The sequence below is a fragment of the Geotrypetes seraphini genome, chromosome 1 (genome assembly GCF_902459505.1).
Source record: "Geotrypetes seraphini chromosome 1, aGeoSer1.1, whole genome shotgun sequence".
NCBI classification, from domain to species: domain Eukaryota; kingdom Metazoa; phylum Chordata; class Amphibia; order Gymnophiona; family Dermophiidae; genus Geotrypetes; species Geotrypetes seraphini.
In genome coordinates, this window is record NC_047084.1 from 479,322,687 (window position 1) to 479,345,955 (window position 23,269).

The 23,269-nt window shown below is 41.1% G+C and overlaps 1 protein-coding gene across 1 annotated transcript in view; it reads right to left on the reverse strand.

Moving 5' to 3' along the window:
* RFX3 (regulatory factor X3) overlaps nt 1–16,789 on the reverse strand; it is a 540,046-nt gene extending 523,257 nt beyond the window's left edge. The window contains exon 1 of the mRNA XM_033925421.1: nt 16,584–16,789. The gene's annotated coding sequence lies outside the window, so the exon portion shown is untranslated. The remainder of the gene's footprint in view (nt 1–16,583) is intronic.
* Between the last annotated feature and the right edge of the window lie 6,480 nt (nt 16,790–23,269).

Consider the following 23,269-nt stretch of genomic DNA (forward strand, 5'->3'; position numbering starts at 1 on the left):
ATAGAACATTATTAAAGACTCATCTCCCCATCGCCACCTACTAGGTTTTCTCTTTTTTTTTTTTTTTTTTATTAAACTCAGTTCAATCATGGGCAACTATTTGGTATATATTATTTACATATATATGTATGTATGTATGTGTCTCGCATGTAAATATTTTTTTTAATGCTGATTATCTGTACTCTACCTGAAGTCTTTCCAGACAGGCAGAAAATAAATTTGATTTAAAAACTGGCCTGTCTTTTTTGCCTGAAAGAGTGGTGCTTCACTGATCTGGAGATGGCAAAAAGCAAGCGCTCCTTTATCATGTCAAGGAAACCATAAAGGGAGGGATCCCTCACTGTATGGTCACTAGGAGGCTGTTTGACTCAAAAGCACATCTGGATCTGGTATATTATCTATGATATTTCTTTATTGAAGAGTATTTCTATAGGGTAATACAGCCCATTCTGAGACAGTTCTAATCTACATGTAAGAAAACAAAATTACATAATTTTTTCTTCCTTTTACTTCTTAACCTTTAAAAGTAGACTGACAACCACCATGCTATTTTACCCACAATCTATATACAGTGCGTTCTCGCTATTCGCAGCAGTATAGTTCCTGAAAATCTTTGCAAACCACAAATTTGTGAATAACAAAACAATGCATCTATGAAAAAAATAGATGTTAGGTTCCAGCCACACATGTAGTTCCTCAAAACCACAGAAAGTGAATAACAGATCCTATAGGAAAAACGAGGTTAGATTCCTGCATGGGACAGACTTGACAAAAACCATATAGAACATTCAGAATGTTGTAAACAGTTTTTGTATTTGCAGTACGGCTTATAAAATAACATTCTTAAATTTAAAAAAAATTGCACAGACCAGTGCTGTAAAATAAATACTGTACAGTACTCTATTGCACAACCACAGTAAGCAATTAGGCTCAGATTCTTAAAATGGTGCCGTCGGGGGGCGTGGCCATGCAGTGAGCGGGGAAGCTGTGTTTTTCATGAGCTCCGTAGCTCTCTCTCTCATACTGCTTAATTGATTCAAATTCTATAGCACATCTTGACCCAATCGTTTACCATATTGTTCCACCTCCTCACATGGACAAGTTTGTCCCAAAAAACGGTACTGATATAGCCACGAAGGGTGGAAAAAAAGAGGGAACCCGTGGCAAAGCCCCGGCAAGTGAGGAGGAGAAAATGGTGGGCCCTGCCGAAGAACTGTAAGTGGTTAGTGACACACTGGTGGCAAAACTTACAGAGGCTGTCATTCTGGCACTGGGATCGCGGAACCCTGACTACCCTCTCGGCTTCCATGACCGAGTTTGCCTCCTGGATGGCAGAGTGGATAACCACATGAGTACAGCGGAGGACTCTCTGACCATTGTGCACGTAGAGCTCACCCGGCTGAAACACAAGCTAGATTCTTATGAGGAAAAGCCGGAGGATTATGAGAATCGCTCCAGGCGAAACAACCTCTGGCTGGTTGGCATACCTGAAGTCATCTCGGATGCCAATTTGGTTGTCGTCCTAGAAAAATGACTCTCAGCGGAACTACTTCCTACTTCCACACTGGGCCCCCTGAAGATTGAGAGAGCACATAGGCTGGGCAAGAAGCAGGCCGGGGCAGTTGTGATCCTTTGTATACTGAACTTTGCTATCAAGGATCTGATTATGAAAGCATACCGGCAACGAAAATATCTCACTTTCCAGAATCAGAAGATTCTCATCTTCCAGGACTAATCTGCGCAGGTGGCCTCCCTTCGTCGGAGTTTTTCGCCTATTTGTAAACAGCTGGCGGACACAAATCTGCGCTTTACCCTGCAATACCCGGCTAAAATGCGGGTTCTATGTAATGGTCAACCTTATGTGTTTGAGACCACTGAAGGGGCAAAGGACCAACTGAGACAATGGTTTCCAGAGTTGGAGCAGCCTGTTTGACTGATTATCTGGTAACACCTGGCTGGTGTGGTTCCTATGACTGCTGGACGGGAGACCTCTGTGCGGGGTGAAAGTGCAGTTTGGAAGGACCTTTGTTGACTTCTCTTGGGGTTTTTCGCCCTCAGCTGCGCATCTCGCTGGGTTTTTGCTCCCATACACCTGGAGGCCTGGTACCATTGGAGCCAGCTCTTGCTTTGATGCTTGGATGATTTTCTCTGCTTCTGAGACAAGGAACTTATTTGTTTGATTTAAGTTCTCTGTTTTCCTGGTTGCCTATGGGTTCTGTTATGGGTCTGGTAATTTGGGCAGTGTGTGTGGGGGGTTATTGGCATGTGGGACCCTCTGTGATGGTTTGGTGGCTTGTGGAGTATAAGATGGGAGGGAGGGGGGTCTTGGGGTGGGGATGGGGATGGGGGCTTTGTGGAGGGGAGGGGATGTGTTGTGTGACCGGCGTGGAAGTGACTGTACGAAGTGTGAATGTTACTATGGAGTCTGACCATCAGGGTGAGGGCTGGGCGCTCTGGCAGTGGTTCTGGCTTGTTCTGCATGTAATCTGTCTTTATCTGTATCTCTGATCCCTAAACGAGGTATATGCTGCATGTCTTGGAATGTCTCTGGGATCAACTTCCCGGATGTTGGGTGGATATATGAAAAACTTTCTGTTGAGCAATGGGTATTGAAACTTTTACTCTTTGTTTTGCACTTGCTCCTTTCCGCGCAGTAGCACCTGAGGACTTATGTTGTTCCTACTTGTAGTGCTGGTTTTATACTTTGGCACACTCTATTGTGTATTTCCTGTGTACTCTATTGTGAGCCTTTTGTACTTATTCTGAGTGCTGTTTTTGACTACTGTTGGTTGTTTCCCTGTTGCTCAATAAAGAGATTATTTTTAAAAAAAAATTGGTGCCATCTATTCGGCGGCAGTAGGCGCCCTGCCACCTGACTTAATTGGTTTAACTGACACAGTAATTGACTGCACAGATTAAAACCCCAATTAAAAAGCTGTTAAAAAAATGAAGGTACCTAATGGCGCCTCCAAAAATGGCGCCATTGTCCTATCTAAGGAGGTAAAATTGGGTCTTCTTTTTTTCTATCTATGGAGGTGCCTTATGGCACTTAAAGCCACTGTAGGCAAGGTTAATGTCAGAAGAGGCCTTAGGCACCATTAGGCATCTCCTTAGGTATGATTCACATGAAAAGTAAGCACCAAAAATGTTGGCATTTAAAACCCTGTCCTACTTTTATGGCGCCTACCTTTCACCTAGCCACGATTCTCAAAACGGCACCATTGCCTGACTGACACGCAATCAGTGCTGATTTTGAAGGAGACTGCTGATAACGGCACCATTTGTGCCGTTTGTGTGCTCATCGACCAACATAATGTACCATAGTTTTCTCACCATTAGGACAAAACAATGCAGTACAGACTGGGAAACGGATATATAGAAGTATCACACAATGTCAACTTCTGTCAAATCAACCACTGGAGAGGGAGAGCCTTGCAGCTCCAGAATATTGATAGAGCATGAAGACGTTGACGCTGGCAGGTTGACTTCAGCCTGATCAACCTCTGGCGCATGAGTCGAGGCTGGCAGGTCGACTTCTGGCACACCAACCTCTGGGGAGGTACGGGCGGCCGGCTCCAGAATGACAGTACCTATAAACAATGAAGACATCGAAACTGATAAGATGACTTCAGCCTGATCAACCTCTAGCGTATGACTCCTGGCTGGCAAGTCGACTTCAGCCTAATAAATCTTTGGCACATAAGTCTCATGACTCATTGACTGAAACAACTGTGTCAGTCTTGAACAATCACATCTAATAGGTTAAACAATGAATCAGACTTGAGTGTGCTTTTATAATCTGTTCTAATGGCCAATCTGTTTTTGACCAATATTTACACCAACTATAATTTTTTATGATCATTTATGCTAATAGTGATATTTGTACTCATTTTATGTATTTATTTAATTATTGTTTATTATTAGTTTTTAAAGTTCAAATTTGATTGGTTCTTAGCTCTTTATTGAACAGATTACACTTTTGTTAAAGTTATTTATTACTTATTTAATCTTTTTCTTTTTAAAAATTGATCTGGACGGTATATTCATATTTTAAGCTACCCTGAGCTTTGCCTGTTGTCCCTCACGACAATGCTGTCTCCAATGTGCTTCATTTACCATTTACAGTTTGTATTATCCACAAATGTAGTTGCCTCTCTATCTTTTCCATTGACTTATCACAAACCATTGATGTTGTTTTGGAACTTTCCAGTGCGGTTTCGCAAACTGTCTGACAAATAGCTTCATCTTTTTGCTGGATAGATTGGAGTGTTGATTTATTAAAATTAAACTTGCAGCTAACAGCAGAAACAGACTTGCTAGAATGAAGTCTAACACACATATGCTAAGGTTTATTCCAGTTGATAATCTCCTTTTTAGATTTAAAGTCTGCTTGTATTTTCTGAATTGATTGCATTTGTGTTTTATCCCAGTTTATAACAGGAACGATTATGATGTTGTTTAGACATGTCTATGTTATATGTGGTAATCGCATGGAAACAAGACTTTATGTATGTGATATGGAAACCGCATAGTTATATGCGGTATGTACATTTTTTAATAAATAAATAAATAAATATTTTATCACTAAGACATATCACGTGTTTCTTTCTTTTAGGAGTTGTTGCTTGCAACTCACTCCCTGGGTGCTTGGTGGCCATTTTCAGAAGCGAAAGTAAAGAAGGCTGATTTTGAAATGTGCAGGTCCATGAATAGCGGTCACAATTCACTCACCCACTGCAAAATCATAAATATTAGATGCATAAATAGAGAAAACACACTGTACAGAGATTAGGCAACTCAGAATCTCCATGCAGTACTTGCAGGAATTACTTTTGGCATTTATCATTTTCTAAGGATTTGATGACTTAAAAAAAAATACAATGTCACAGAGCACACTAAGGGCTCCTTTTATTAAGCTGTGCTAGCGGTTTTAGCGCTAAATTGTTGCGCGCGCTAGATGCTGGCGTTAGTTTCTGGCGCGTAGCACGCGCTAATCTGCAGCGCCCACTAAAACCGCTAGTGCAGCTTAGTAAAAGGAGCCCTAGGTTTTGTTGTTTTTATTTTTTTTGGGGGGGGGGTCTTTTTATTTCTCACACTGAGTAGAAACTATAATCCAGCAATAATTGTACAGGTATGTACCTCGTTAAATCAACTACCCTTGCTTCCAGAAGAGCTCTTTAAAGAAACAATAAATAAATTATAAAAGGTAAGGGGCTACATCAGTGGTCTCAAACTCGCGGCCCGGGGGCCGGTACTATTTGGAGGCCCTCTGTATGTTTATCATAATCACAAAAGTAAAATAAAACAGTTTCTTGACCATGTGTCTCTTTAACTATAAATTACAACATTATTATTAAAACTTAGACAAAAGGAAAGATTTATAAACTATAAAGAGTTTGACCTCATGCAAAATTGTCATTTATTTAATAAGACGTTAACTATTTTTTTTGCGGCCCTTCAAGTACCTACAAATCCAACATGTGACCCTGCAAAGGGTTTGAGTTTGAGACCACTGGGCTACAATGTATGTACGTCTCCTTTGCACCATGCTTCCAAATTCAGCACTCACATCAGAAATAGTGTAAGATGATTTCTTTTTTAAAAGTTTGCTATAGTCAGTAAGCCCTATGCAGACCCAGACAGAACTTAAGCTATAATTCACTGCCCACCAAAGAAGCTTTCTCAACAGCCCATTGGGAAAACGGAGGACTTCTGCCACATTTCAGAGCATGGCTAGATAAGGCTCCTCAATTCTAAATTACGTTTTCAGATTTTAGCATCATCACATGGCTAGTAGCATCACATGCTGCTTTTCAAAACTCTAGGTTATTCAACAGAAGCACTTTGGAACCACTATGCTCATGAGTCTTCTTCCGATAGGAATTTTGTATTACAAAGCTATACCATATGAAGACCAATTTTTTCTATTATGTTTTATCCAAGCACCACCTCCAAATATTGTTCACATACTTTGTTCAACCTGCTGGAATTGGTGGTGCTTGACTGATGGGACCTTCGAATATGTATGATCTACTTTGAGATTATCCACTTGGAGCTTGTGTATGTGTGGTTTATATGAAAGCTTGCGACATCAGTGATTGTTTCCTTTTGAATTGTTGTGGACTGCTTACCATTGAACCTTTTATATTATTATTCTTGCATTGTTTGTATACTTAAATAAATTTTTTAAAAAAAATTTTAAACGATTGATTATGACATTTATGGCCAATTTTATGCCATAGTCAAATAAATTACGTTCCTCACTTTTCTATTATTAGTCCATGTGTGTTGCATTTGTTATGTAAATTTCAAATCTACCACTAATCACCTTAATTTTTTGTACATTTACATAAAAAGGTTCTCCAGCATAAACCCATTCCTCCAGATCACATCAATTATCTAACTACATGATAAGGATCTGTGATGTTATCCACCTACAAAAAGCACCTCTCTCTCTCAACATCAACAAGGAATAAATAAAAGGGGGGAGGGATCAAACAGTTGAACGTTGGGTATAAAACCAGCAGCACAATAACCAAGCTGTCAGCTTCCTAGGGATCTTCCATTTGAGTGCGATCTTAATTCTGATAAGGGGAAGGCCATTCCACTTGCTAGTGATGCCACATAAGGCTATCCATTATATCGAATCAACACAGAAACCTACTCAAATAGCAGCAGGGTACTCTGTGCTCTTGATCATGTTTCTCACCTTCAGCTGCAAAAAACAGCTGACATGTGGCTTAATGAAGGGGTATAAAATGCTGCTACTCTAGAGGACTTGAAGTGAAGTGAGAGGCAATGTGTGCCCTTAGTAATATAACCAGAAAACTAAAAGAGACAGCACTTTTGAATTCAACAAAAAGGATGCAATCTCATTAAAAAAAAAAAAAAACCTGCATAAAGAAATGGAACCCGATACCCCAATTCTGTTGCTAACGGCTTATAAAAATCACAGATATACTTCTACACAGCCCAACAGCCAGTGCAGACAAGCATCACTCTCCGAGAGGACAACACCCTCGCTATCAACAAAACCTCCAAAATCCTAGGCTGCATTCTTTATTCCACACTAACCATGGAAGCTCAAATCTCCAATATCCGGAAAAAGTTCCTATTCACCATGAAACAACTAAGACTCATCAGACCATACTTTCACCAGCATCACTTTGCTCTGATTGTACAGTCGATGATCCTACCACAGCTGGACTATTGTAACTCTGCCTACATGGGAATCAACACCGCACTGATCCATAAAATGCAACTCATACAAAACACAGCTGTAAGACTAATTTTCAACTTGAAAAAATAAGACTCATTATCAGCCTTCATCAAGCAACTACACTGGTTATCCATCCCATCACGAATAAAATTTAAAACTTCACGCATCATATACCAAATAATTCACAGAAACTCAGCAGCTCCACTCATCCAGCTCTTCTCAAAGGCAGGGTCTACCTCCCGCAGAACCCTTAACAGGATACTACTAAACCTGCCATCAACAAAGAATCTCCAATACAAGCAAATTTTTCACTCCTTGCTTACCTTCCTAGGAGTGAAAGCTTGGAATGACCTCACTGAAATGACCAGAATGGAACCCAACTATACCACATTCCAGAAAAAACTGAAAACCTACCTCTTTGACACTTGAACATCTCAGATCTTCCCCTGCCCAAATGTATCCCCCCTTTCTCAACTCCTTCTCTTCCCTGCCTCTCTCCGCTTCCTTTCACTTCTCTTTGTAAGTTACCTTGAGACTGCTTAGGTATGCGTGATGCAGAAATAGAAGATTAGATTAGATATGGTAGAAACCAAGGGCCAGATGCACCAAAATCATTGTTAAAATCCTGTGGATTGCTGTGGGGCCGATTAATTGTCAGATCTGAAAACGGTAATTGATATTGAAACAATTTTGCATGCAAATTAGTTTCCCGGAGTTCTGCCGTAACCCCATCCGATGAGTCATCGTAAAAAGCATCCTGTTCAGGGCAAGAAGAGTAGTTTTGTTTTTTATAATGGGCCCAGATGTGCATGTGTTACATATGCACATCTGTACCTATTTTTTTTTTTTTAAAGTTGTGCCAGGATCCCCTCCTCCCCCGATGATGACCCACATCCCTGTTTAAAAAAAAAACTGGCAGGAAGGAAGTCCAGTCCCTTTTGCCTTGGCCACCCATTCCCTCACAACCCTGACCCCCTCCCCCCCACACACACACACCTTTAAAATTAAAGAGCAGCAGGAGAAATGCCCACTCCCTCCTGCTGCTGGGGCCCTCATGAACCCCCAACACCCCACCTCCACAAACCTGTACTTTAAATGACAATCTGGTAGGAAGGATGCCCACTCCCTCCTGTTGGCAGGCCCAACTCTTCAAAATGGTGGTCCTTCCCTTCTTGGTGCATTCTGGGATGCAAAGGGAGGGACCTAAGGCTCTAATTGGCCTTGGCACCTAAGGCTGCTCCCATAGGAGAGGCCTTGGGTCCCTGGGCCAATCAGAGCTTTAGACCCCTTCCCGGTGCTCCCTGGGATTCACTGGGAGGGGCCTAAGGCTCAGATTGGCCCAGGCACCTAAGACCAATCAGGCCCCTCTCAGTGCATCCCAGGATACACCAGGAAGGGATTGTCATTTAAGGTACAGGGTGGGGGTTTTCGGGGTAGGGTTCAGGGGAGTGTCAGGGGGTTTAAGGTGGGGTGTTAGGGGTTTGCGGGGGCTTCGGTGGCAGGAGGGTGTGGGCATCCAAACTACTGCTTTTTAATTTAAAGGTGGAGGTTTGGGGGTGATCCGGTTGGCTGAGGGAGTAGGCTTCCCTCCTGCTGATTATTATTATTATTTTTTTAATAGTTTTGGGGCCATCACATTTTTTTTTTTTTTATGGGGACAGATATTATGCAAGTGCAACACACACACACACACACACATATATATCTGTGCCTATTAAAAAAAAGAAAAAGCTACCTTTTTAATGCTACTGGCATCTCCAGACCTGTCGGAGATTTTGGAGCATTAAAAACCGGCATTTCTATTTGTGCATAAATGTGGGCATTGATCAGAGTGCTCATTTTAATACTGATGAGCTCATTGCAATGTATTTTACATACAATTATTGGAGGCTGCTACAAACCACAGAAAAGACAGTTACAATTTATTTGATATACCGCATTTCTTAACAACTGTAGTCAAATCAAGGCGGTTAAAAAGTACAAGATTTTTTTAAAAACAGACAGGGGAAAGACCGATACTGTAAACAAATGGGCAAAAGGATATTCAGGGAAGGGATGAGTTCCAATATTTATAAGAGAAAGGGGAAATTAATAAAACAAAGGAAAAACACAAAAGGTTAAGGGGATAAAGATGTTTTTGTTTTGTTTATTCTGGGATAGGAAGCGTCTGTAGGGATTCACAGTCAAAAAGCCTTTCTGAAATAATAAGCCTTTAACTGTGACGTGAAGACTTTAAGAGATTTTTCCGATCAGATAAAGACAGCGGTTTTGCCATTTTTCTGAATCGATAGCTGAAATACTTTGATGCTAGACCAGTTATAACTGGTTTAGCGACAATCGTTAAAATGCAAGGTGAGTTTTGTGCATCCAGGCTCAAGTAAAAGGCTGGTCTTTCTTAATGTTAAATAGGAAATACTGCTGACATCGTGAATCTAATTGTTTGCAAGATTATCTATATCCAGTCAATACCACTGTGTGCGCTACAATGAATTCTTTTTCCATTATGCTACAAGTCAACAGTTAACATATTATGTGCCATATAAATACAACATACAACAAAGCTTTTAGTTAACGCTGCCCTCTACTGCAGGAGTCTCAGGTATCGTTACAAGTGGACTTTGGAGACAGTGTGCTGCTTGAACACACAGAGGTGTTATTTACATAGCATATGGAAACAGGTACTCTTGATGTGCGGCAGTTAATTATTAAATTACACATATGTCTCTATTGTTAGAGCCAGGCTGTCAAGGCAAGCTCTGGGTGCTGCATGGTAGGGCATAAAATGACAAACTGTGTTGCACCTGGCACAGACATCTCAGTCAACTGGTGGGCAAATGCACGCATTTGTTTCTCATAACAATATAGAGCTTCATGGTACGCTACTCTCGTTTCCCAAACTGTGGGGCTGGACCCATTAATGGGTCAAGGGATAAAGCCCCAGGGGGGAAGTTGCTTAACTAGGACAATCTAGCACAGTCTTTTTTCTTTTCGTTCTATTTCAGCAAGATAGTAAACAGCCAGCATGCTTTCAGCACAAAATTTGTTGAGAAGCAAAGTGGCTGGGAAATGTTGATTTGGTCTTAATTTGGGGTATCTTCTGGCAAGAAGGAAAATATTCAACAACAGGCATGCTGCTCTTTTGTTTGAAATACCATTCTTAAGCACTATTGCTTAATATAGCCACTTTTATATTTAACATGGCTCAGAGACACAAACATATTGTACATGTTTGACCAATGTAAAAGGAGTTACACTTGTTGCTCTAACAACCCACATGAAGTCCAGAACGCAAGGCTGACACTAGCACTGATCTAATGGGCATCCATCGCAATTATATATCTCTTTACCCCAATGCTTTTCAGTCCACCAGTGGCACTACTATTGTTCAGTCAAAAATAGATGTACTGTTTCAACTTCAATATACAGTGAAACCTTGGTTTGCGAGCATAATTTGTTCCAGAAGCATGCTTGTAATCCAGAGCACTCGTATATCAAAGCAAATTTCTCCATAGGAAATAATGGAGCCTCAGATGATTCGTTCCACAACCCAAAAACTTTAGAACAGTCACTACACTCTTGCAGCGTAAGAGAGAAGAACCATTGGCTCAGTTGGGATGTGTGTATACTGTATATACTTGTATAGCAAGACATTGCTTGTATATCAAGTTAAGATTTAATAAAATGTTTTGCTTGTCTTGCAAAACACTTGCAAACCAAGTTACTTGCAATCCAAGGTTTTACTGTATATTTCTACAGTCGACTCCGCTTAAGTGCACGCCCCTCGGACCGGGTCGCCACATGCGCATAAACAGAGTGTGCGCTTAGTAGGAATAGGGGGAGGCTGTAGCTAAGCTGGCTCAGTTTAAATATGGCGCGTAGGCTGCTGGAGCCTAAAGTACAGGAAAGCTATGCCCTACAGCCCTTAAGCTGCTGTGTGAAGCCTAGCCATTCCCAGTCAGAACATGATTGCATTTAACTGGAGTGAATGTAAAGTGAACGAATAGAGGTTGGACCTATGACATCAGTGCACATAAGCGGATTGTGTGCTTATCCGAATTGCAAATATGTGGAGTTTATGTCCATTGACGTTAATGTAAAAAAACGGGACCGTGGTGGTAGGGTGAGCTTAACCGACATGCACTTAGGTGGAGTCGACTGTACTGTATTTGGTAAAGAGAAAAAAAAAGTCACCATCAAAATGAAGTCCAATTTCAAATGCTGTTTGCCACAGATGCGGAATAGGAGGAACCCTTTTTGAAAGTAGAATCAACCCTTGATGTTTTGTAAGAATGGTTTAAAATAACCCTGATACAAACATCCTACTTATTAAAATGTTCCTGCTCCCTGGGAAAATAATTAAGTGTGTGGAGTAAAGATCTTGCTAATGACAAAGGCAGAGGATGGCACCTGCTTTAGACAGCCCTTTTGTGAGCCACTGGAAGTCCCAACACAATGCCCCAGGAAGGAAAGTGACACCTGTTAAAAGCAGCCATCTGTCTTTAACAAGCTAGACACAGTCAAAATCATGGTCTATCCACTTAGGCAGGAATTCCTGAAATGTGGGCCCCAGAGTGCACCTGTGAGCAAAGAAAAAGTAAAGCATCCAGCTCACGATCACTAGCATTAATAAACAATTTGACAGCACTGCAGGACATGGCACCCTAGGCATCAGTGGGAAAACAGAACACATTCTTTGAGTATAGTCTAGTTCTTAGCATTATGCTCAGAATTACATGCAATCACTAATGAGTTCCATTCATAACTAAAGGCTGTTCTTTCTTGGTGCACTACTGCACTGCTAATGCTCTTAGTCTGACTCAGAGCCTCTATCCACACAGTCATGCTGAAAGTTAGAGGTTTTGACTGCTTAAAAACTATGATGGTATGACTCTGCAAACTCTTTGCAGCTTTAAGACTCGAAATTAATATGCCTGCATAGTTCATTATATTCCAACTGTTGCTGTAAAATTTCTTGCTCATAATTTCTTGACAACACACTAGATGCCACCCTACATAACATATAGATAGAAAAGTGATACATTGGGTACATTGAATAATTATGAAACAGTTACATGTCAATTTCTAGTAATGAAATCCCCATGACTCCATAAAACCAGGCTCCTACAAAAAACTTTGGATACTAATACTATAAAGGAAAGTCACAACAAAGGATGACGAGAGATCAACCAAGAGAAGCAGACTATAACTAGAAAAAAAGTTATATTTGTAAGACAGAAAGCAACAGCAACATTGTTTATTTCTGCAAACAATTTTCCAGGATAATTTTACTAACACATTGCTTTCTTTAGTGGGTGAAAAAACTGTGTGCTTCATCACAAAATGCTTCCCATCCAAAAGAGCATAAAAAGGATGAAGATTTCAAGTAGTACAAAAGCCATGGTTAATGGATTCCACGGTGGCTTTATTACCGATGAATGCTTCATGAAAGCTGTCGGAACCCTCTGCTACAATGCAGGAGAGCCCATAACTGGCAAACCACAGCATATGTCCCACAATACATAAATGAAACTCTTCAAAGGGGCAGCAGATACACACACAAGCACTCAGTTGTACGATTATAAAACCAGAAACATAAGCTAACTCAGAAATCTGCAGCATTAGAATGTCAAAAAAGAGAGGTGTGCATCACAAACAGCTGCTGTTCTGATAATCAAGGGCACTAGGGAATCCAAATGCATAATGCAGAGCCTATCTAACAAGCATTAAGGGGGTGAGGAGGATGAACTGCTAATAGTGCTGTTCTTTGGAGTATTTTCATAACTTAAAAAGTGCTGCTGTGGTAACAATCCTAGTTTGAATTGGTCTAATCTAATAGCTGACTGAAATGCAAACAAAGTTTTCTCTTTTGGCTAGTACTTTTTTCCTTTTGCCGATTTTTATTATCTATGAGGATTTTATTTACCGCCATTTTGAAGAAATTCACCCAAGGAATTACACAGCAAAAACAAACCTGCCAAACTGTAGACAATAGATAATTAAACCAGTAGAAATTGTCAAATAACAGTACATAGTATGGCATAGTATGCTACTTACAACGTCAACCTAATATGCATTAAAGCATCTCAACAAACAGCAAAGATTGTAAGCAGAGTTGGAACATATAAACAGATGAGATAAGTTAATATACCTCCTATTACTCTGAGGAAATATCATAAGTGGAGTCAGAAAAGGTACATGAAAATATAAGAACTTTCCCCTATGAGGAAGAAAGTTAAGAACAAAATGGGTAAAATCTCAGCATTAATAGTAGTATAAGTAAAAAAAAAACCCAAAAACAAACAAACATGTGACTGATTGCATCACTGGGAAAAAATAAGACATTTACTATATTCTAGATCAGGGGTGGGCAACTCCGGTCATCAAGGGCTGGAATCCAGTCTGGTTTTCAGGATTTCCCTAATGAATATGCATTGAAGGCAGTGCATGCAAATAGATCTCATGCACATTCATTGGGGAAATCCTGAAAACCCGACTGGATTCCGGCCCTCAAGGACCGGAGTTGCCCACCCCTGTTCTAGATAGTTCAGTTTAGCTTAATACACTTATATTCCACCCAACCATCAGTTCAAGGTGGATTATATAATCAAATATTTTAAAAATTTCTCCACATAATAGATATTTAACATGCAAAATTTAAAAATACATCTGACCTAGACAATAATGCTAAACCCCAGCTTTCACCTTTAATAACAACCTTATTATGCAATCAAATACTTTGTAATAAGGCGTGTTTTCAAATTATGACAAACATCACATAATTTATTCTCGCTCTCAAATCAGAACTTGTTATATAGTACTTTAGATGGATCTGGTTATAAATGTTGCTCCAAATTCAGAGGATAAGGTACCATATTGAATATGTATGGTACCTTATCCAACACATAACTAACTATACAAGTATCAGTTCAGTATAATGCAGCTTAGAGTACAACACATTAATATCTCTCTTTGACCAATCTCACGATACGTCTATACTTTGATATCCTGTCTCATTTTCAAAAGTAAAGATGTCACTTTCAACTTAAACAATTTACACACTAAGGGACCCTTTACTAAAGTTAAATTGCATCCTAATAGAATTAACACACACACTATGGCCTGGATTCTAGAAACAGCTGCTGAACGTGTATCAAATATTCGATGTTGCTATTTATACTCACGGCTTTGGAAAACGTAGGTGCCAGAAATGTAGGCCAGGGTTTTCAAGGCCTACATTTTCGGCGCCTACCTTTTATGGGAATCGCACCTATGGAACAATGCCTAAAGCAACTTCTGGCTTAAGCCATACCTATAGTGGTGTTAGGCACCATAAAAGTGCCTCTGTAAGCGGGATACAGGCACCATGTTTTAAAGCACCAGTAGGTACCTACGTTAGTCATTTTTAAAATGTTTGGGGGGGTTAAACAGCATTTTCAATTTGTTAGGCACCGGTAGGGTCCTAACTTAAGGCACCATTTATAGAATATGGGCTTATATGCCAAGAAGTCCATAGGTATAAAATGGTCTTCTTAGCTAGCACGTATGCTAAGCTTTAGTAAAAGGGTCCCTAAGGAACCAAATATACTCTAATATTTTTTTTCTAGATAAAATACAAAGAAGTCAATTACTTTCAGGGGTCAAGCAAGTGTAAGCTGATGCCCAAATACTTTCTTGTATAAATTGAAAACATGTTTAAACAGTTAAACTTGGAAAGAAATCAAGAATCATCTTAGCTCAGAAAACAAGATTAGTACTATAGTAAAGCATTAATGATTAAACTTATTCTGTATTTGACAAATCACTGGAATAATTAATACTGCCACATTCTTCAGTAGCTGCTCTTTCAAATAAATCAATATGTTTTCTCTTGACACTATCAGGTGGAAAAGGAATGAATTTAATCCAGGATTTCATAAACTTATAAAATAAAACAAGACAGAATGCAGTCAATTTTGAACTGTTAATGTATGTGAAAAAAATTATGTACTGTCTAATGGAAAATATCTGGTAGGAAACATAAATCCATGGCTAAATCCAAGAAATAATAAAAGAGCAAAACAGAAAACCAGTAATTAAGAAGAAATGTCTTGTGTTTCAGGCAGAGATAGCTAGGGCAACAAGAAAAAAATAATCCACCTTCTAATTAATAAAGAAGCATCATTATATGGATCTAAAAATCCAAGTATGATCTTTTTTCATTTACTAGGCAGAATTTAAATCCCTGCACATTAATGATCACAAAAAAGAAGAAATATGCAATATAGATTTCAACATCTGAAAGTTCATACATTCTTAAGGAACAATTTGACCTGTATTTCAATTCCTAGAAGTAAAAGCACAAAAGTTATCTTATGAAAGAGATCCATAAGTACAATCCATCTGAAAACAAATGTTATCCTAGTATTTACTTCTTGCCTTTCCCTTCAGTCTGTAATATGTAAAGGTGAGCACCACATTAGGAGGAGTTTAAACATATTGTCCCTTCAAATGAAAGCTGGAAGTCCAGGTCAATATAACTACAATCTGACTGTGAGGCCACACAGCATTGCATCTGGCTTTCAGACAAGGCCAATGCCCTTATTCTATTAAAAAAGGCCACTTGCAGTAAAGAAGAGGAGGAGGGAAAGGGCTCTTTTCCAGCAGTGGTAGCCAGCAAGGCAAAAAGCTGCACCATCCAATCTCCTCAGTTCTTTCCAGCACAAAGAGCACAGGTTTTAAACAACACAGAAACTAAAGAAGAACCAACATTATTTTAAATAAAAGCACCATTCACCTCTCCCCAATAACAAAAGGAAGGGGGGGGGGGGAGGACAAAATTGCCATTTAAATACAGTGCAGGAAATATCCAGCAGTTACAATAATAATTTAAAAAAAAAAAGTACACAGCAAAGGCCCCAGAGTGGCTCTCCCTCTTATTCCTTCCTTCATCTGGGCAGACACAGCACAGAAATCCATACAAAGACTCATTTGAATGCCAGTTTTATTTCCCTTCTCCCCCACCTCCCTTTCCTAAAACGTGATACCAGGAAATCGCCACTATGTCCAGGAAGGATGATGTGAAAAGAACAAACCAGCCTCCTCCTGCCGCCTCTCCATCCACTCCTCCACCCCCCACCAGAGCACGGCAGAGAAAACCCAGCGAGGGCTGAGGATGGAGATACAACCTACAGAGAGAGGGGTAACATCAACATGTTTTGGTGCGGGGTTTTGTTGGTTTTTTTTTTTCCTTTTTGTACACTGACAAAATAAAAGAAAGATTAAAACATTTTAGACAGGAAAGAAGACGCCGAGAAAGAGAGAAGAAGAGCCGGCAATCTGAGAAGAGGAAGAGAGAGTAAAGAGAGAGATGATTATAAATATTCACCTGGGTTGTGGATGGTTGTGTAGTTGCTTGATGTTGTTGTTGTTGTGGTGGTGGTGGTGGTAGTAGTGGTGATGGTGGAGGAGGTGGGTGATGGAGATGGTGAGGAGGAGAAGGAGGAGGATGAAGAGGAGAGGAGTAGTTGTTGTTGATGGGTAACAGTCGCCAGGACTACGGTGACTATGGCGCTTGATTCACAAGGCAACAGTTGCTATAACTCACAAAAGCGGAGGGAGGAGGAGGAGCGGGCAAAACCTAGCCTGACAGCCGGAAAAGGCGGGGCGAAGGAAGGAAAGGCTGGTGCCCGGGACGGCCATTTTGGGTTCGGGCAAAACATTTTCCCAAAAGATATATATAAACAAGGCCTCTGCACCGTTTGCACGGGAAAGCCAAGTGGGTGATTTTTTTTTTTTTTTTCCCCTCCCAAACTGGGATGCGGGTCAAAGTCTGTGGCGGGGCGAAGAACGAGGGCAAGTAGACCTCGGTGCGCGTGTGCGTTACCAACACGCAGACGTCACTTGCAAGCTGCCTTCAGGCCAATGCTCGCGGTCCGGTTGCGCAGTTGCGCATGCTCCTTATAGGTGATCGGTTGTTTCTCTAGTGCCTAAGTTAGACCCAAGTGGCGCGGCAAATGTTAAAAATAAAAAGTAATAAAAGTCCTAATAATATAGAAAGTATATCATCCTTCGGTTTACATCTCCTATGGATATTTTTCGCTGTATTAAAATATATACATATATTACTTGTTGGGCATGGTATTAACACGTTAATATTTGCGGATTTTTTGTTGTTTGGGTTTTTTTCCTCCAGAACTCGAGATGGCACCTGAGATTATCAACTGTTGCCACAACTGAGTGCTGGGATACGCCCATCTCCTGTGCGCACCTGCAGAGAAGCGGAAGAGTGGGAAGAACTAGAGCACTCTTAAGAATGAAGTGCGGTTTGAAAAGAAGAATGGTGTATGATGACACCGTGTTTTTTCTTTCTCCTTGTTCCTAAAGGGGAAATGTGTTTTCTATTCTTGCAGTCAAAAGTATTTCACAATGGCTTAGCTATATATATTAATAGGATTACCATAATTGTGAAGACAAAAAGAGGATACATGACCCCCCCCCACCCATTTCCTTGGTTCCCCTTCCTATCCTCTGTAGTCTTTTAGTGCTTCTCTCTCCCTTCCTCCAACCCTCCTCCCCCACAAGTGTTTCTCCTTCCAACCCCCTCTCCTGTGGCTGCTTCTTTCTTTGTCCTCCTTCCAATCATGCCCCCTCCCCAAGGGTGCCTCTCCTTCCAACTTCCTCTCTTGCTTTTTATATCTCTCCTCTTCCATCCAGCACTAGCCTACTCCATGCTCTTCTCCAGCACTATCTCCATAATGCTTCTCCAGCCCTCTTCTCTACTGCCCTGCTGTTTCTCCAGCCCCTTCCTCCTCCAACACTATTTCACCTCACAGCCTCTCTAGCTCCTGACTTCCCCAACAACCTCCTCCTCAGAGCTGGCTGTTGTAATTGAATCTAATGGCAGCCAGCAGCAGCAACGATGCAAGCCTGCTACCACAATCCTGTCCCGGAAGCTGCCTCTCTGCAGCAACTTCCTGTTCCCACATAGACAGACCTTCCAGGGAGGCAGCTTCTGGCGCAGGCCAGTGGCAGCAGGCTTACTTCGCTGCTGCTGCTGCTGCTGGCTGCCTGAAGATTCAATTACAACAGCCAGGGAGGAGGTTGGTGGGGGAGTCAGGAGAGCCATCTTTTAAACCTGGTCAGACTCCTTCATTTTTTAAAAATGTCTGGGTGTTTTCCCGGATGCCTGGTAATCCTATTTCCAGTGCAATAGATGTGTCGTTCTGGACAATCAGGTGATCTCCCCATGGCCATGAGCCATATGCAGAAGGAATCCACTTTGGATTTTGCTCGCCAAAACATCCAAGTGCTGATTTTCAAAACAAGATATTTTGGGCCTCTAGTCCTGCCGTTCATTTAGAGCTCAAAGGAGCAATGGGTGGAGTTTGGTAAGGCTTATACTTGGATGTTTTGCAGCAATAACAGGCCAACAACAACAACAAAAATATTGGTGCCATGGGTTTTGTTGACCTTTTCCTGGGGTTATTTAAGGCGCTGATTCAGAAAATTGCATTTTAATAGATCGCATCAGTTCTAGATTCTTAGATTTTGTTTTATTCTTGCTTTTTATACCTCTGGGATAGTAGAGCCAAACATGAACACTGAGCACAAAATGATTGACCTCCGAAGGAATATATGGTGGTTGGAGGCAAAATGAAATCAATGAACCTTTGGTAGCACAAGATAGAATCATACTGCTACAAAGCTAGGCTTGATGAAACAATTTGTAAAAGCTTTCATTAAAGATGGTTCATGCATAGAGCATATGTTACCTGGACTTACCATGGAAAAACTAAAGGAAGGCATTTTCGTAGGTCCACAGATCGGTCAACTAATAAATAGCCACATTTCATAGCATCAGTGAATGAAATCGAATCATGTGCCTGGTCTTCATTTGGTCTTGTGAACTTAAGAACATAAGATTTGCTGCTGCTGGGTCAGACCAGTGGTCCATCGTGCCCAGCAGTCCGCTCATGCGGCGGCCCTTAGGTGAAAGACCAGTGGCCTATTTGAGTCTAGCCTTACCAGTAGGAACATATCCAACCTTTTCTTGAATCCCTGAAGGGTACTTTCCCCTATGATAGCCTTCGGAAGAGCGTTCCAGATTTCTACCACTCTCTGAGTGAAGAAGAACTTCCTTACGTTTGTACAGAATCTTTTCCCTTCTAACTTAGTGAGTGCACTCTTGTTCTCTTCACTTTGGAGAGGATGAAAAATCTATTTCTCTACTAAGTCAATTCCCTTCAATATCTTGAATGTTTCGATCATGTCCCTTCTCAGTCTCCTCTTTTCAAGGGAAAAGAGACCCAGTTTCTCTAGCCTCTCATTGTACGGCAACTCCCCCAGTCCCTTAACCATTTTTGTTGCTCTTCTCTGGACCCTTTCGAGTAATACTATGTCCTTTTTCATGTACGGTGACCAATGTTAGACGCAGTATTCCAGGTGGGGCCATACCATGGCCTGGTATAATGGCATGATAACCTTTTCAGATCTGTTTGTGATCCCCTTCTTAATCATTCCTAGCATTCTGTTTGCCCTTTGCACCGCCGCCGCACATTTTGCAGACAGTTTCATTGACTTGTCTACAAATACTCCCAAGTCTCTTTCCTGGGGGCTCTCTCAAAGTTTAGCATCGGACATCCTGTATTTGTGCATATGATTTTTGTTACCGACATGCATCACCTTGTACTTATCCATGTTGAACCTCATTAGCCATTTCGCGGCCCATTCCTCGAGTGTATTTATGTCTCTTTGTAGGTCTTCACAATCCTGTGTCCTCACTACTCTGAATACCTTTGTATCATCTGCAAATTTAATCACCAGTTTCTAGGTCGTTTATAAATATGTTGAAGAGCACAGGCCCAAGCACCGAACCCTGTGGCACTCCACTCGTGACATTTTTCCAGTCCGAGTATTGTCCATTCAACCCCACTCTCTGTTTCCTATCCGCCAACCAGTTTTTAATCCACATTAGTTTATCACCCTCGATTTCATGGCTTGCAATTTTTCGAAGTAGACATTCATGCGGAACCTTGTCGAACGCCTTCTGAAAATCTAGATATACGATGTCGACTCGATCACCCTTGTCTATTTGCCCATTTACTCCTTTGAAGAACTGCAGTAAGTTTGTCAAGCAAGATCTTCCTTTGCTGAAGCCGTGCTGGCTAGTCCTCAGTTTGTGTCCGTCAAGGTGATCAATGATGCGGTCCTTTATTAGCGCCTCTACCATATTTCCTGGTACCAAAATCAGACTCACTGGTCTGTAGTTTCCCGGATCTCCCCTTGAACCTTTCTTGAAGATCGGAGTAACATTCGCCACTTTCCAGTCTTCCAGAATATTTCCTGATTTGATCGACAGATTGGTTATTAGTTGAAGCAGTTCAGATATAACCCCTTTCAGTTCCTTGATTACCCTTGGGTGGATGTCGTCCGGTCCCAGGGATTTATCTTTTTTAAGTATATCACTCTGTCTGCATACCTCTTCTAAACTGACTGTCAGTTTCCCATCTTCATTTCCTGTAGTATAACCTGTTGGCTTTTGGTATATTAGATATATCCTTTTTGGTAAATACAGACACAAAAAATGTGTTGAGTTTGTCGGCAATGGCTTTCTCCTTCTTTAGTACTCTATTCCATGGTCATCTAATGGCCCCACTGCTTCCTTTGCGGGTCGTTTCCCCTTAATATATCGAAAGAACGGCTTAAAGATTTTGGCCTCCTTGGTTATTTTTTCCTCATAGTCTCTTTTGGCCCCTCTTACCGCCTTATGGCACTTGCTTTGATGTTTGTGCTTTTTCCAGTTTTCGTCCGTATTTGTTCTTTTCCATTCCTTAAATGAAGTCTTCTTGTCTCTGATCGCTTCCTTCACTGCTACAGTGAGCCACACTGGTTCCTTGTTCTTCTTCCTCTTGGAACCCTTGTTGATATGCAGTAACAAGAAGGCAGACAACTACACACAATTAGTAGAAGATATGCTTTTTCATTTCAACAGGCTTGGCTGTAACATGAGTGTTAAAGCCCATTATCTGCACAGTCATTTAGATCGCTTTCCAGAGAGCTTTGGTGATTTAAGCGAAGTGCAAGGTAAAATATTTCACTAAGACATAAAAACAATGAAAGCCAGATACCAAGAAAGATGGGATGCACACATGATGGCAGACTATTGTTGGAATCTTATGCAGGATTGTCCTGGCAAATCCCACTCTCAGAAGTCTCACAAAAGTAACTTCTTGTGTGTCAAATGATTGGAAACTTTGTATCATAAACAGCAAGCCTGAGTCCCTAGATGCAGTGCTGTAATAAGGGGAGAAGGGGGGACCACCCTGTGCGCCTTTGGTGAGGGTGCTAGCACCCATCTTCCTCTCCATCACACCACACCACTTCCCTTCCCCCGTACTTCTTTAACGTTCACGGCGCAAGCAGCAACTCCAAGCGTTGGCTCTTCTTCTGACATCATTTCCTGGACCCATGCCTAGGAACTGACATCAGAGGAAGAGCCAAAGCTAGCACCAGCAATAGGGGATTGCTGCTCGCACCATGAATGTTACGGGGGAAGAGAAGGGGCACACACACACGCGGCAGAAAGGGGCGGGGAAGGAGTGGATGTGCTTTTCCTGGTGAAGTTCTGTCAGAATGAACATCCTGAGTTCTGCTCCAAGCAGGAAGCCAGATTCCCTAATGCAGTAGTCTCACTAATTTTTAAGCAAGGGCTGTTTTGGGCCCAAAAGGGCTGACAGGGAACCAACAAATACCTTCCTACATGGGGCCATGATACCAATAACATTTCTTCACAATATTCATTCCTACCAGAACACCTAGCCTTTGTCACATGTGCAGAACACAGTTAAACTCTATGTAAATACAGGACCACAAACTAAGGGCTTCTTTTACTAAAGTGCGTTAGGGCCTTAATGCGTGGAATAGTGTGCGCTAAATTGCCCCATGCGCTAGACCTTAATGCCAGCATTGAGCTGGCGTTATTCTAGAAGTGTACTGCACGGTGTAGCACGCGCTAATTTTGTGCATGCACTAAAAACGCTAGTGCCCCTTAGTAAAAGGAGCCCTAAAAGTTCTAATATATACAAACGAAACCCTAAGATGCCAGACACTGCATGCAGTACAGCACCCAGAAAAATAGAAAGAAATACATTTCTTCCTGAACAATGCAAAATATAGACAGCAGATGTAAATTCTGAAAACTGACACATTTCAATCACTAATTTGAAAATAAAATCACTTTTCCTACCTTTGTTGTCTGGTGATTTTATATTTCTACTCATCTTTTCCCAGTATGTGGTTGCACTTCCTTCTGTCTGTGCTCTTAACTGTTTCCAGGGCCTTCTTATCCATTTGCTGTTTTTCTCTCCTTCACTTTCTGTCCTACATCCATCATTGATCCAAACAGACCGGGGATTTTAAGTTACAAACTACTCGAAAGGGGCAATAAATCTAAAATAGAACAAAATACCCCCCTTTCATAAATGCTGGGCAAGTCTCTCAAACTGGTGTCGCCAAGTAATAAAGGCTTTCTAAATATTAAGTGTGCTCATGAACTCTTCAGCAAGGCGCCCTGGGGCGTCTTTTTTCAACATCGAGTGTATATGTCAAAGGACTCAGGCACTGCACACTGCAAATAAAATCAACATAAAAAGCTCATCCTTCCGGCTTCCTGATGTAACCTAGCGAAACACAGACTGTGTTGGAGCCGTGAACTGACCTTTTCAGATAAGTGGTCTACCATTAAATATCTCTTGTAGAGTTATATCATCTGCCACACCAGCAGAAGCAAGTTTCTTGCTCCATATAATGTGTTATGATTAAAATCTATGTTAGCCTTTGGCACTATTTAAACACACCTAAATGAGGCACCATCAAATACCTATCAATCACCAAAATGTCAGAACTAATCTAACATTTATGCAGCATTTCATTCATCAGGAATATCAACTGTCTTATAATCCTCAGCATGCCACCAGGCACTCATACTTCTTTCATAGTGCTGGACTTTATGCTCCCAATTGTCATCGGATCCAATTTTATTAGATTATTTAAAAACTTTAAGTGTTTATAATT